Genomic DNA, 13,429 nt, shown 5'->3' with positions numbered 1-13,429 from the left:
CTGTATAAAACATAGTCCTTCAAAAATTTTGTCTTACTTCATCTAACAAATTCAACTTTAACTCACTTCATTTGACTTCCCTTTAACTTAATTCACATTGAACTCAAAGTCTATTAGCTCGGCTTGAAACATATATTGGCCTGATTGAATGAAACGGCCAACTTTGCTCTCGGTGTAGATCTTTCCTTGTGGCTCTTTGTCTCTCTGAAGATAACTTCAGGGTTTGAACGTTACAAATGAGGGTCTTGAATACTCGCTACGGAAAAATCCTTTGTGCTGTTACTTTTAACCCAAAGTGTGCCTGCTCTTCCTGAAATTTCTCTGACACTCAGCCAATAGATCGATCGAAACGTGATCGCAATGTTTGATCCCAACCAATGGAGTTTACCAAGTTGTAAGCTGTCACATATCATACTCCATATAAGGTAAGAGTGACGCGAGTACACCTGGCAGACCTGTATGACATCTCCCTTATTCGGTTAACACGGGAACCTGAAGGTTACTGCCTATAGTACAGATCACGCCGTGTCCTGGCTGCAGTTTTAAACCAGGTCAGAGTTTAAACTAACTTGGCCAATGTCCCCTGCGTGATCAATTGTAGCTCTTACAGTCTTGTAGCCATTTCCCCTGCTGGCCACCTGACCACAACGTCAAGTACATTGCTGGTTCTGGATTTGGTACATACATTATGAGTCAGAAAGGGTTAATGTTGGAGACTGCATCAAGCTCCACCCAATCTGATGGTATCCTACTGAGTTAGAACATAGAACATAGAACACAGAACATTACAACACAGTACACGGCCCTCGATGTTGTCAGACCTGTCATACCGATCTGAAGCCCATCGAGCCTACACTATTCCATGTACGTCCATATGCTTGTCTAATGATGACTTAAATGTACTTAAACTTGGCGAATCTACGACCATTGCAGGCAAAGCGTTCCATTCCCTTACTACTCTCTGAGTAAAGAAACTACCTCTGACATCTGTCCCATATCTTTCACCCCTCAATTTAAAATTATGCCCCGTTGTGCTTGCCGTCACCATTCTAGGAAAACGGCTCTCCCTATCCACCCTATCTAACACTCTGATTATTTTATATGTCTCAATTAAGTCACCTCTCAGCCTTCGTCTCTCTGACGAAAACAGCCTCAAGTCCATCAGCCTTTCCTCGTAAGACCTTCCCTCCATACCAGGCAACATCCTAGTAAATCTCCTCTGCACCCTTTCCAAATCTTCCACATCCTTCTTATAATGCGGTGACCAGACTTGAGTGGGAATAAGGTAGTATGTCTTCAGAGGAGGCGATGGTCTAGTTGTATTATCGCTGGACTGTTAATCCAGTAATCCAGACAATGTTGTGGGCACCTGAGTTTGAATCCTGCCACAGCAGATGTTCGAATTTGAATTCAACAAATATCTGAAATTAAGAATCTAATGATGACCATAAATCCCTTGTCGTTTGTTGGAGAAAAACCCATCTGGTTCACTCATGTCCTTTCGGCAAGGAAATTGCCGTGCTTATCTGGTCTAGCCTACATGTGACTCCAAACGCCCATCAATATTATTGACTCTTAAATGCCCTCTAGGCAAATAGGGATGGGCAACAAATGCTGCCTGACCAGGAATGCCCTCATCTTGTGAATGAATCAAGAGGAAAAGCAAAATCTTGCAGAGTGCAGACCTATATCCGTAGCTGACCCCATAGACTCAGTAATACCAACAAATGAATTTCATGAAAACCAAACTACATCTTGTCAAGAGTGCAGCATCTTTTTGGTCAGACTTACCAGGAGTTGTTTCCTGCCTCAGCCAAACAAATAGATCTTACCTTTGATCCAGTCCAAGGGAAGAGGTTTGGTGCAACTATCCTGCTACCCTTCAATACCATGAGATCAGCAGTGAGTTTTGATGTTTACTAACACTGAGAATGATGGTGAAAAAAGTCCTCAGGGGCCAGGAGAGGAAATTCCTAAAAGGCCACGTCTGTGCCCACCTCATCAGTCTCCTCTCAATCATCAACAAAGTGGTGGACAGGGTCATTGACAGTCTGACTAAATTACACTCACTCAACAATAACTTGCTCACTGACCTCCAGATGAGATACTGCCAGAACCATTCAGCTCCTGGCCTCATCAACGCTTTTTCCAAACATGTACAAAAGAGCTGATCTCACAGAGAAGTTGAGAGGCACTGCCCTAGACATCAAGACAACATTTGACCAAGTCTGGCATCGTGAAGTCTGAGAGAAACTGGGGTTAATGGGAATCAAATTGAAAATTCTCAACTGGTTGGAGTCACACTTGACTTGAAGAAAGATGGCTGTGATTGTTGGAGGTCAGTCATCACACCTTCCAAACCCACAGCGATAGCAATGTGTACGCGCGGCAAGTTAGACTGCGGTAACTCACCAAGGCTTGTTAGGCAACACATTCAAAACTCATAACTTCATATAGAAGTTTATAAAGTTATGAGCTCAATAGGATGAATAGCTAAGGTCTTTTCCCCAGCATAGGGGAGCCTGTAACTAAAGGGCATAGGTTTAAGGTGAGAGGGGAAAGATTCATAAGGGACCCGAGGGGCAACATTTTCACACACAGGGTGGTGCTTGTCTGGCATGAACTGCCAGAAAAGGTGGTGGAGTCTGGTGCAATTATGATGTTTAAAAGGCATCTGGATTGGCCTATGAATAGGAAAAATTTAGAGGGATATCAGTCAAATGCTGGCAAGTGGGACTAGATTGATTTAGGACATATGGTCAGCATGGATGAATTGGACCAAAGGGTCTTTTTCCATGTTGTAAGTTTCTATGACTCAATAATGAATTAGGGCATCAGACACATGGGAACAGCATCACCTGCAATTCTCCTCCAAGCTATGTACTATCCTGACTCAGAACCATATCACCACTCCTTCATTGTCCCTGGCATGAAAGTCCTGCAGCTGTCTCTCCAGTAGCATCGGGATTGTTGGGGTAGGGGGGCAGTGGGAAGGGCAGTGGTTGCGGGGTGGTGCTGGGAGAGGGTTTGACCTACTACATCAAATGGATGGCAGCAGTTCAAGGGCCTTCTCAAGGACAATTAAAGATGGGCAATGATGCCCACATCCCACAAATAAATGAAAAACACATGGGGTTTCAAGTTTAAAGATGTTATAGCTTTAAGAACAAGTCACAAAGCGAGTAGCTGGGAACACTGAGCAAACAGGCAGTCAGCAGGGCCACATGGAAAGAACAAGAAGGGAGAAACAGTACTCAAGGCTGAAGCTTCAGGCCGAGACCCTCGAAGGGCCTCGGCCCGAAACGTCAGCCTTCCTGCTCCTCTGATGCTGCTTGGCCTGCTGTGATCATCCAGCGCCACACCTTCTTATCTCGGATTCTCCGGCATCTGCAGTTCCTGCTATCTCTCTCAAGGCTGAAGCGTTCACTGTAGAGCTAATATGACACAACAAAAAAGCAGTATGGAATCGAGCTAACGAGGTATGGATCAAGATGAACACAGCAGGCCAAGCACTATCAGCCATGTCCCAGTGACAGATGGTGGCATTACCTGGAGCTAATGGTGCTACACAATAATCCTGATACATGTCAATGATATTGAGTTAGTAATCCACAGGCTCATACTCTGGGGACATGGACTCAAATCCCACCAGTACTGCAGGAGAGATTTCAATGTAATTTAAAGCTCTCCCTAATGATGTAATTAATTATTGTTAAAAACCTATTTTGGTTTGTGGATGCTTCTTTGGAAGGAACTCTGCTATCCTTTTCTGGTTATATTCTAGACCCACAGCAATGTCATTGACTTGAAATTGCCGTCTGCAGGGGCCAAATGAGGCCCATGGTGGTGCAGCAGTCCTAGAAAGTTGTTCTCCTCCACCCTCTCAAGGGTAATGAACAGTAGCAATCAAATGCTGGTCTTGTAAATGATGCCCACAACCCTTAATAGATGACCCACCCACTACGAGATGGTCTGCAGCTTTTCCACTCATATCCTGTTTTTGTCTTTACTAATAGCTCAGCCTCCCCCTGTACAGTCGTAAACATGTAAAGGGTAGAGGGGAGGATGTGGGAGACCACCAGAGAAATTTGGACCATCTCAATGTAGTTTAAATGCATCCTACTCCCCGCACACTGTTTAAACAGCCCCCAGCTAATTTAAACACCGCACCCCCCCCCCCCACCACTGTCTTCATTTTCAAAACCAGTGGAAAGGACCAATTCGTATCTGCCATCTAGTTCCCAACCAATACAAAATAATTTTCTATCAAAGTCACTTGACAACTTTCTTTTTGCAACTTACTTTGCTCAATTTATCGCATAAGTCAACATGCAAATCAAACCTGAATCATTAATTCTTCCTCCGATTCATTTGTGAGTATAATGAAATGCTGAGGCCCTCAATGCTAGCGCCAAGAAGTAATCATATTCTATCGATCCTGCTTCCTTCTGAACAAATCTATTCCCTTGCTAACAGGACAGCAATTACACCTACAACATAAGGACTGCAGCTGTGCAAGAAAGCAGCCCTTCACATATTTTCAAGGCAGTGAGAGATGGGTGACAAATGGTGACTTATCTAGTGATGCCCATGCTGGGAAAAATAATTAATTTTTAAAATTTCGAACTCATATAGATTATTCCCAGAGTCTCCAGCTTTCTCTCAAATTAACTGACTATAAATAAGAGATAACAAGGTGTAGAGCTGGATGAACACAGCATCAGAGGAGCAGAAAAGCTGACGTTTCAGGGTCTCTAATATTTTTCAAACTTGTTTATTCTAATTCTTTTTCCAGAACTGAAGTCTCTCAGCCTTGAACACAAATGGGATTAATTTCTCCAGATGCTGTCACAATCCACCCCCTCCCCCTGCCCCGCAACCATCATAGCAGTGCTGATGCCACTAGGAGAAATGCCACAAAGAATTTTACCCCAACTGGGAAGTGACAGAAATTGTAACAGTTACAGAAAGATCCAAAATTGAGAACTGACCAGAGAAATAGAGCATGTTTGGAAATTGTGGTCACAAGTTGTAACAAAGTAAACAAACTAGAATGTTGAGCAGTAGCCTGAATTGTAACACTTCATTGCTCCACTTCATGCAGCAGCACTTCTATTGCAGAATCAGAAATCCACCAGGTACTGCCGTCTGGAGATAGTGAACCAGTCATGACATCTTCTTTATAGTATTCACCTGAAAAAAGTGACCTGCATGTATTTTACTGTGGTGGGCTCAAAAGTGACACTCCAATATTCGACAAAATATACAAATCTCACAGCAAATCATCTCTCTTTTGAACATTTCTTGTCTCACGTTATTGTTCTCATTACTGCTGGCTCTTCTTCTCTTTATCCTTCTGTTTCTCAATGTAAGACTCACATTAATATCTTGTCTTTCTAGTCCCCGCTGATGTAATTTTCGGGTAAACCACCGCTGTCAGGATGATTTAATTCTCTGTGTTTGTCTGTATGTCACCCCTTGTCGTGTGTGCCACAAAGACTGGCCTCATGTTGCAATAGGACAATGTGCACTACAGCTGAATTACCTCTGTCTCTGTTCACAGGTAGACAGACATACACTCCCTTCTTACAGATCCACAATGTCAAGGAGAATCCTTTGTTCAAAATATAACTCCATTCTCCAGTGAGAAAAACATTTTGAGCCAATGCTTTCACGACTCGCATTGATTCTAGTGGAAGGAGTTTATGTAATGCAGTGTGTAGAGCCTCTGTATCTGAACCCAAAGACCCACTTCTGAGTCTCATTCCAGAACTATAGTGCGAAGGAATGCTGATGATGATGATGGAGCCAATCAGGAGGATTTCAATGGGAATTCTTTCCACTAGTCCAAGAGTGAGAGAGACGCCTAGTCAGTCATGCTTGACGCTGGTTTACCATCCTCAAACTTGGCAGCCTTAACCAGTGGTTGAGAGATGACTGTGGGTCAGGATGCCTGTACTGCTCTTCGTCAGACCATACTGTGGGACTTTTCTCACCCACCTGAGAGAACAGAGAGATTCAGTGAAATTCAACGAATCATTCCAAACAAAGACATCTCCCTGACAAAGCAGCATTTCCTCAATACACTGAAATGTGAGCCAGCACTGGCAACTGGAAACTGTGAACTGAATCTTTCATTTTTGTGAGTCAGTGCAAGTTGAGTTGTATTGGGTTTTTGGACAAGACCAAGTGATTTATCTTGTTGTATCTTAGTGAATGCCCCTCATTAATTACCCACCCCATTTCTGGCGCATCTTTTGTGCCCAACTTCCACCCATACCACACACTGTTCCCAAAATAACTCACCATTCACTGGATATGCTGAACCTCACTGGCATAAATTGTGCCAGTTCCATTTTTAGAATCTCACTGTGAACCTAGACAACTGCTGTAAGTGTGGAGCTACCCTGCACTGTTGGTGACATGTGTCCTAGACGTGGCAGATTGGAGATAACTGGCACCCCGCTTAGTGGGCACGCTTCGAGAGTTTCTACAACATGCGTAGTGCTGACGCAGGACCTCCATCGCCCCCAAGACCAGTTGAGGAGGCCATGACACCAGACTATCTGAGTTTGCCACCAAGGTCAGTACAGTCTCAGCCATCTGGAGGAATGCCCAGTGCTGAAGAAAGATGCGTTCTGCTAGCGTAAGTGCCACCATCTTCACTCCAGCGCCCTCACACTCACTCTTTCTGTCTCTGCCAATGCAGCCACCTCCCACCAAGGGTTGCGCTCTACCATTCTCACTGTCGTCTGCAGTATCTTCCTTCACTGACCCTCATTCACCGTGACACCAATGACACTGCATGAGGAAAGCAATAGGGCAGAAAGAGTCAAGAATGTGTGCTGCCTCCCTTCTGGAGAGAGGACCTTGATTCTGATCTCCCCCAGAAGGGCCCTGACTTATCAGAGGCTGCCCATGGCTGACTGTATTGGAAACCTCTGAATAAAGGGCCTAGAGATGCAGCCTGGTCCAGTCCATGAGCTGTGTGTGCATCCCTGATCTCACAGTGCCCTTGCCAGACTATTACAATGAGATTCATTGGTTCAGGCTGATGTGTAGCACTGAAGTGCAAAAGTGCCCTGTAGGCGACTGGAGATATGCCCTGTGGGTCCTTAGGTGCAGGCACATGTTGGACGACAGTGTCTGGGGAACATGGGGTGGTTGGCCAGTGCCTTAAGATGTTGGTGCATGGAGGTCATTCAGAGTAAACATCGATCTGAATCTGTCAGGTGCCCGTACTGGTTTCTTGGTTGAGTTTTCCCAACATCATGTTTGGTGAGATAACAAGGTGTAGAGCTGGATTAACACAGCAGGCCAAGCAGCATCAGAGGAACAGGAAAGCTGACGTTTCGGGTCTAGACTCTTTCTAAAGAAGGGTTCATCCAGCTCTGCACATTGTTATCTCAGATTCTCCAGCATCTGCAGTTCCTACTATCTCTGAAACAATCATGTTTGGTCAGTTTGGTAAGATGGCTGTCTGAATATTAATGAGGTGAGCTGTGGAGTTAACAAGGCATTTACCAAATGCTAGTCACCACCAATTGGCAATTCATCTGCTGCCCAGTGAGAATCGCGCCACATTGAAATCCAGGTAAGGCCTCACCAGATATCTCACCTGATTCTACTCAAATCTCACCACAGCCCTGTATGACTCTGAGCCCTGACAGTTCTACTGTTTAGTTTTGATGTTAATGGAATTAAAATTTACCCACTCACCTCTTGATAAATTCTGCCCCAGTGGCTTCTCATCAGGGACCTCATGTTAGGCTCTTATCCAGGAATTCAGAAATCCAGCCATGAAGATTTTCAGAAAACCCACTCTCCCTTTTTGCAGCAGTCAGTTTACCATGTTGAGAAATTCAAATATCCAGCAGTATAGCTGCTGTGAAAGAGTAAATGTGGCAGGTTAGTGCAAGGTGAAGGAGCCAGATGGTTGAGGTGCCAGGGTGCCAGCAAGGTGTGCTTAATAGCTGGAGTAGGGTTTGAATCTGCAATTTTCTTGAAGAAATTTTTAAAAAGACACTAAACCAAAGTGGTCAAATCAAATTAAATTACAGAGATTTCCATATTGAGAAATCTCTTCCTAATGTGCTGTGTGCAGTGTGTGTCTGATGGTGGATTGGTTATGCTACTGGGTCGGTAATCCGCAGGTTAGACTAATGGTCCACATGCATGCATTCAAATATCACTCACACAGCTTGTGAATTTGTAATCAGCTCATGAGACAATCATTGGCTATCAATGATTTTGACATAACAGGATTGTCATCAAAGCTGAATGCTTTTGAGAGAAGGAAATCTTCTCTCCTCACCTGCTGTGTAACCTGAGCCTCATAGTGATGTTAAACAAGTGTGGAGCTGGATGAACACAGCAGGGCAAGCAGCATCTCAGGAGAAGAAAAGCTGACGTTTCGGGCCTAGACCCTTCATCAGAGAACTCCTGAGATGCTGCTTGGCCTGCTGTATTCATCCAGCTCCACACTTTGTTATCTTGGATTCTCCAGCATCTGCAGTTCCCATTATCACTGATACAATTTTAACCTCATGGTGATGTTGTTGGCTGTGAAATAACTAAACAAGTCTCAGTGTGAAGGAGCCTGGAGAATTTCGCTCAGGGCTTGGAAGCCATCTGTTGCAGCTTGGGGTGTCTCCATTAACACAGTTACAGACCCAGCCATGATGCAGCATCTGGTGGGCAATGTCTCTGATTCTGTTGCAGTGAATGCATCTTCTACAAAACATCTGAGCCTGCAGTGGAAACTCCGACTGAAGACATGAAAGGTCAGCTTGTTTCATTAAGGCTCCAGATTGTGTTGGCGTTGAACTTGGTTAGTCCCCTGGTCTCAGCTGGGCTCTTGGTGCTGCACTCTCATCCTGGAGGTGGGCACTGGGAATTTAGGCATTTCCTGCTTCCTAACAAAGTCTTTTTTGTTGGGAATTCACTGTCCCCACACCACCCCTGCCAATAAGGACAATCCCTAATTTAGAATGTAATCTAACAGGGTTTATATGACCACAGATCTGAATGTTTAATGTTCTGGCAGGTGAGGCACGATTATGGTGTCCAAGAGCAGCACGAGTCAGTCTGTTCATTCCATAGATCCCGGGATAATTGGGATCTCCTTCTCTTGGATCTTGGACCCGATCACTTGATTCACAATGTACCTGAACCCGATCTTTTAAATGACAACGTACTTCGAAGGTTTCAGCCCATCATCCTAAGCCAATGCCTCTCTCTGTCCCTCCCCACCTTGTCCCTCTCTCCAGCTGCTGCTAAAAGCAGCTTCCTGACAAGAACTTTCATTTCACCTTCTCTGAAGGTAGTTCTCTTCTGCGCCAATAATAGATTCTAATCCAGATTCAGTCCTGGTACCTGTTGACGCAGTGAACTGTGAAGAAAATTATCTCACAGTATAACAAGACCTTGATCAGGTGGTCCACTGTGCCAAGGACTGGCAGATGGAGTTTAATTTAGATATATGTGGAAATGTTGCATTTTGGTAAAGCAAACCAGGCAGAACTTATACAGTTAATGGTAGAGTCCTGAGGAGTTTTGCTGATCAGAGAGACCTTATGGCGCAGATGCATAATTCTCTGAAAGTGGAGTCACACTCAAAACAACATCTTCTCATTAGACTACTGAATAGGTTTGCTCTCCCACACCATTGAGTGTGGTAGGCAGATGCTGTGGATTCCTACCAGGAAAGGGGCTGGTGTTAGCAAATGTGCCAAATGATGAGCAGTGACAAGGCTTCACCTTACAACAACCAATGTTCACTTCAAGCTCTCTCTGCTTAGATAGAGCATAATGGCCAGTGTACTCAAGCTGTCCACTCCAACAGCAAGGAGGGCAGCAACTTTAACCTGCTGTGAGAGCTATTCTTTTCTCAACAACAATAGTCATGTTGTCCTTATCATATTTTTGAACCCTGTCCTGCTGGTGGCAATCCAATACTGAGCTCACCATACTTCAGAAATAAGCTTCTTTTGGATTCTTCACAAAAGAGGGATGTCCAGCCACGATATCATCCTAGTTTAAACTCGTCAGTTTACATCGCTATATCTTCACTGGGCACACATGTTTTACATTCTTCCTCACCTCTGATGAAATTTAACAGAGAACTTAAAAGAATGAGATCAATGGGCCCCCTCTCAATCCCAAATTAAAAGTCCTCAAAACCTTCCAATCCAATATATTTTCAAGATGAGAAGAATTGTGGAAAGCTAAATGATATAATCCCACAGCAAAGTCCGATTGTTGCTAGTTATATTCATGTTGTTGCTTTTCCTATACGCAAGGGAATACCAAAATCCCAATACGTTTACCTTGAGAAAGACTGTGTATTTTATCAAACTTTTATACTTTTAACTTGCTGATGGTCCACAGTCCACAGATTGTATTCAGTGCAATATCTTACTTATGCTTGTTACAAGACTCCCAAATGTCCAATCATCACAGCAAGGAGCTGGCAGGAGGGAAGCGAAAACACTGAAGACGTTTTTAATTCCACCCTCAAAAAAATTCACTGACCTCCCCAACTCATGAGAATCTTCTGCCGAAGACTGCCCAAACTGGAGAAGAAACATCCACAAAGGTGCCATTTCAAACATCTCTGACAGGCCCAGATGGAGATCAAGTGCAAAGCAGTGGGAAGAACATGAGAAATCCTGAACATCTGAGACACCTGCCCCTCCAAACCCCAGCTGCCTCACATGTGCTAAGGTGTGTGGATCCAGTATTTGACTGTTTCAATAGGTCGGGAGCCAGGACTCCGAATGAAAAGAAAATCATTCTCAGACATGAGGGGCTGCCTAATAAGAAGGATATTCTGTCATTGCTAAGTAGTGTCGGCAAGGTCCACTGTCTACAACATGCAATGCAAAAGCTCACCTTGACTTCTTGTTCGTGCCCTTACTGATTTTTAATTATTTTTACTTTACTATCTGACCAATTTTACTTTGAGCTATGAACAGAGAACTGTGATGTAGAGGTGACGTTTGGAATCTGGATAACAGCTTGTGTTAAAGGGAAAACAGACCAAACAAACTCTTGTTTATTCATGAGCCCAGGCCTGGAAGCTAATTACAGGTTGGTTCCTGATTAAAAGATTCTGTAGAAGCTTCGATGATGGGGGAGGTCATTATGTTTAAACAGTTTGCAGAAGTTGGCTATAAATTAGGTCAATTCCTGGGATTGGATCAGCAAGCCTAGAAAAGTCCTTGTGCTCAATCAGATGAAAGATGTTGATTGGTAACTGGGACCTTGTGGAGGAGGCAGTCCATCTGTCAGAGAGTGATCAGAGTTTGGTTTAGGTTTTCGACTAGCATCTGGCTGTTGATACTACAGCAATAAAATTTGAAATCTGCAAGCCCAAACTCCCATAAGTAGCTCTTAGAAACTCAGAGAATAGAAACTAAGTTTATAAGTAAGACTGCCTTTATCAGAGTGAATTGTATAGGTGACCCTGATCGACCTCTTGAGAAAAATCAACCTAGCTTTGAAGAAGTGCATCATGAAAAGCACTTAACTAATCCAGGCCAGTTTTGTTAATTTTCTTTTATTTATCCATTAACCATGTTCGCTTGTCCTTCTGTCTTTTGTGTGAATGAGGCTGAAATCAAAGACTGTTGAATTTAAAGCATGGATCAAATAGATTACTTTGTTGTTTAATTTTACCAACTAAAGTTATTGAATCGTTAATAAATTTCTAAGACTTTTGTCTAAGATATAAGCAGGTGTTGAAAATTGATTAATCTCAAAGTCTTGGAAGGGTTAGTTATTCAAAAAGTCAGCTTAGGAATCATTAGTTTCACTTTTTCAGGATCTTTCAATGTTTTAATTTTCCTGCATTGTAAATACAGAGGTAGAAAGACTGATTCAATTTAGCTGTCTGACTCCATGTGAAAACAATCTTCATCAGCACTTTCCAAACCTGCAAACCTTACCATCTAGAAGAATAGAAACATAGAAACACAGAAGATAGGAGCAGGAAGAGGCCATTCCACCCTTCGAGCCTACTCTGCCCTCGTGCAACTTAATAGCCTATACCTGCTTCCTCCCCATAACCTTTGATCCCATTCACCCCAAGAGCGATATCTAGTTGCCTCTTGCACACATTCAATGCTTTGGCATGAATTACTTCCTGTGGTAATGAATTCCACAGGCTCACCATTCTTTGGGTGAAGAAACGTCTCCTGATAATAAACAGGAAGGCACATGAAAGCCAACTGCAAGTTCCCCTGTAGGCCACACACCATGCTTTCTTGGAAACATAATACCGTTCCCTCTTCATTGCATGGTCAAACCGCTCCCCACCCACCACCGACTCCTCAAACAGCACCAACTCCATGTGGACTGCAGTGCGTCAATAAGGTGGTTCATCATTTTTATCTCACGTACAATTAAGAATTGCATATGAATAGGTACTTCCTTTATATACAGCAACAAATAATATTTCATAGTGAAGAATGGTTTTCTTCTCATGGAAATTCAGTAAAACAGATTACGACCAGTATTTTTCAGATGTTATGCAGTTCTTGGGATAAATGCAAATACATTAATGTAAATGTCAGTGTATTCACTCATTGCTTTACCCTGAGTGATATACGTAATTCTCCACAGAGTTTTTCAGCCTCATCCATGTTCTGTGTGCTGGGATGCTTATGGCCAGTTTGCCTTTCATTTTCCATTTCATTGTTCTGTTACCCAATCACCTGCTCTGAGAGTTGGTCCTGGGGTTGACACTGCTAGTGATGCCCACTTGGACTCTGGTATGTGGATTACAGTTCCTCTTCATTTACCAGGTGGAGGGGTAGAAGCTCAACTTTTCTGAAAGAACCCTCATGGTCTGAAACGTCATTACTCCATCTAGAACCACTGACATTGACATGTTCAAATTTGCCAACATCTTCATGGCTGGAACCCTCAAAATATATCGAGCTGTGAAATAACGCAGGAACAAGGACCTCGATCTGAGTCATTTGTAATGCGCATTTAGATAAGATTAAATCACAGATTGGAAACTGATGAAATGAAATCATCTCAATGACTAAATTACATTGAAAATGTAGACTATTTCAGTGATTAGAAACATGAAACTATCACAGATTGTTGTAAAAATGAACATTTGATTCATTAACACCAAACTGGAAAGGAGACCAGCCATCCTTACCTTAGCTATGATGCCTGTTTCTCCAGGGCAAGTACTGTGGGGGATTTATAACTGCTTTCTAAAATGGCTGAGGACACCATTCAGTGGTAGCAATTAGGGAATGAAAAGAAAGGGTGGCCTTGCCAACAGTGCCCCAAAATTTGGAAGCTTATTTTGAAAAGTATGGGAAGTTTTTTAAGGTTCACTATAAATATGTTTTAACCCAGTCTATCCCCAGAAATGCAGCAAGGAGAATTCACACTGACCCTGGTAACA

This window comes from Stegostoma tigrinum, assembly GCF_030684315.1.
Source record: "Stegostoma tigrinum isolate sSteTig4 chromosome 30 unlocalized genomic scaffold, sSteTig4.hap1 SUPER_30_unloc_1, whole genome shotgun sequence".
NCBI lineage: Eukaryota > Metazoa > Chordata > Chondrichthyes > Orectolobiformes > Stegostomatidae > Stegostoma > Stegostoma tigrinum.
This window is presented reverse-complemented; position numbering follows the sequence as displayed.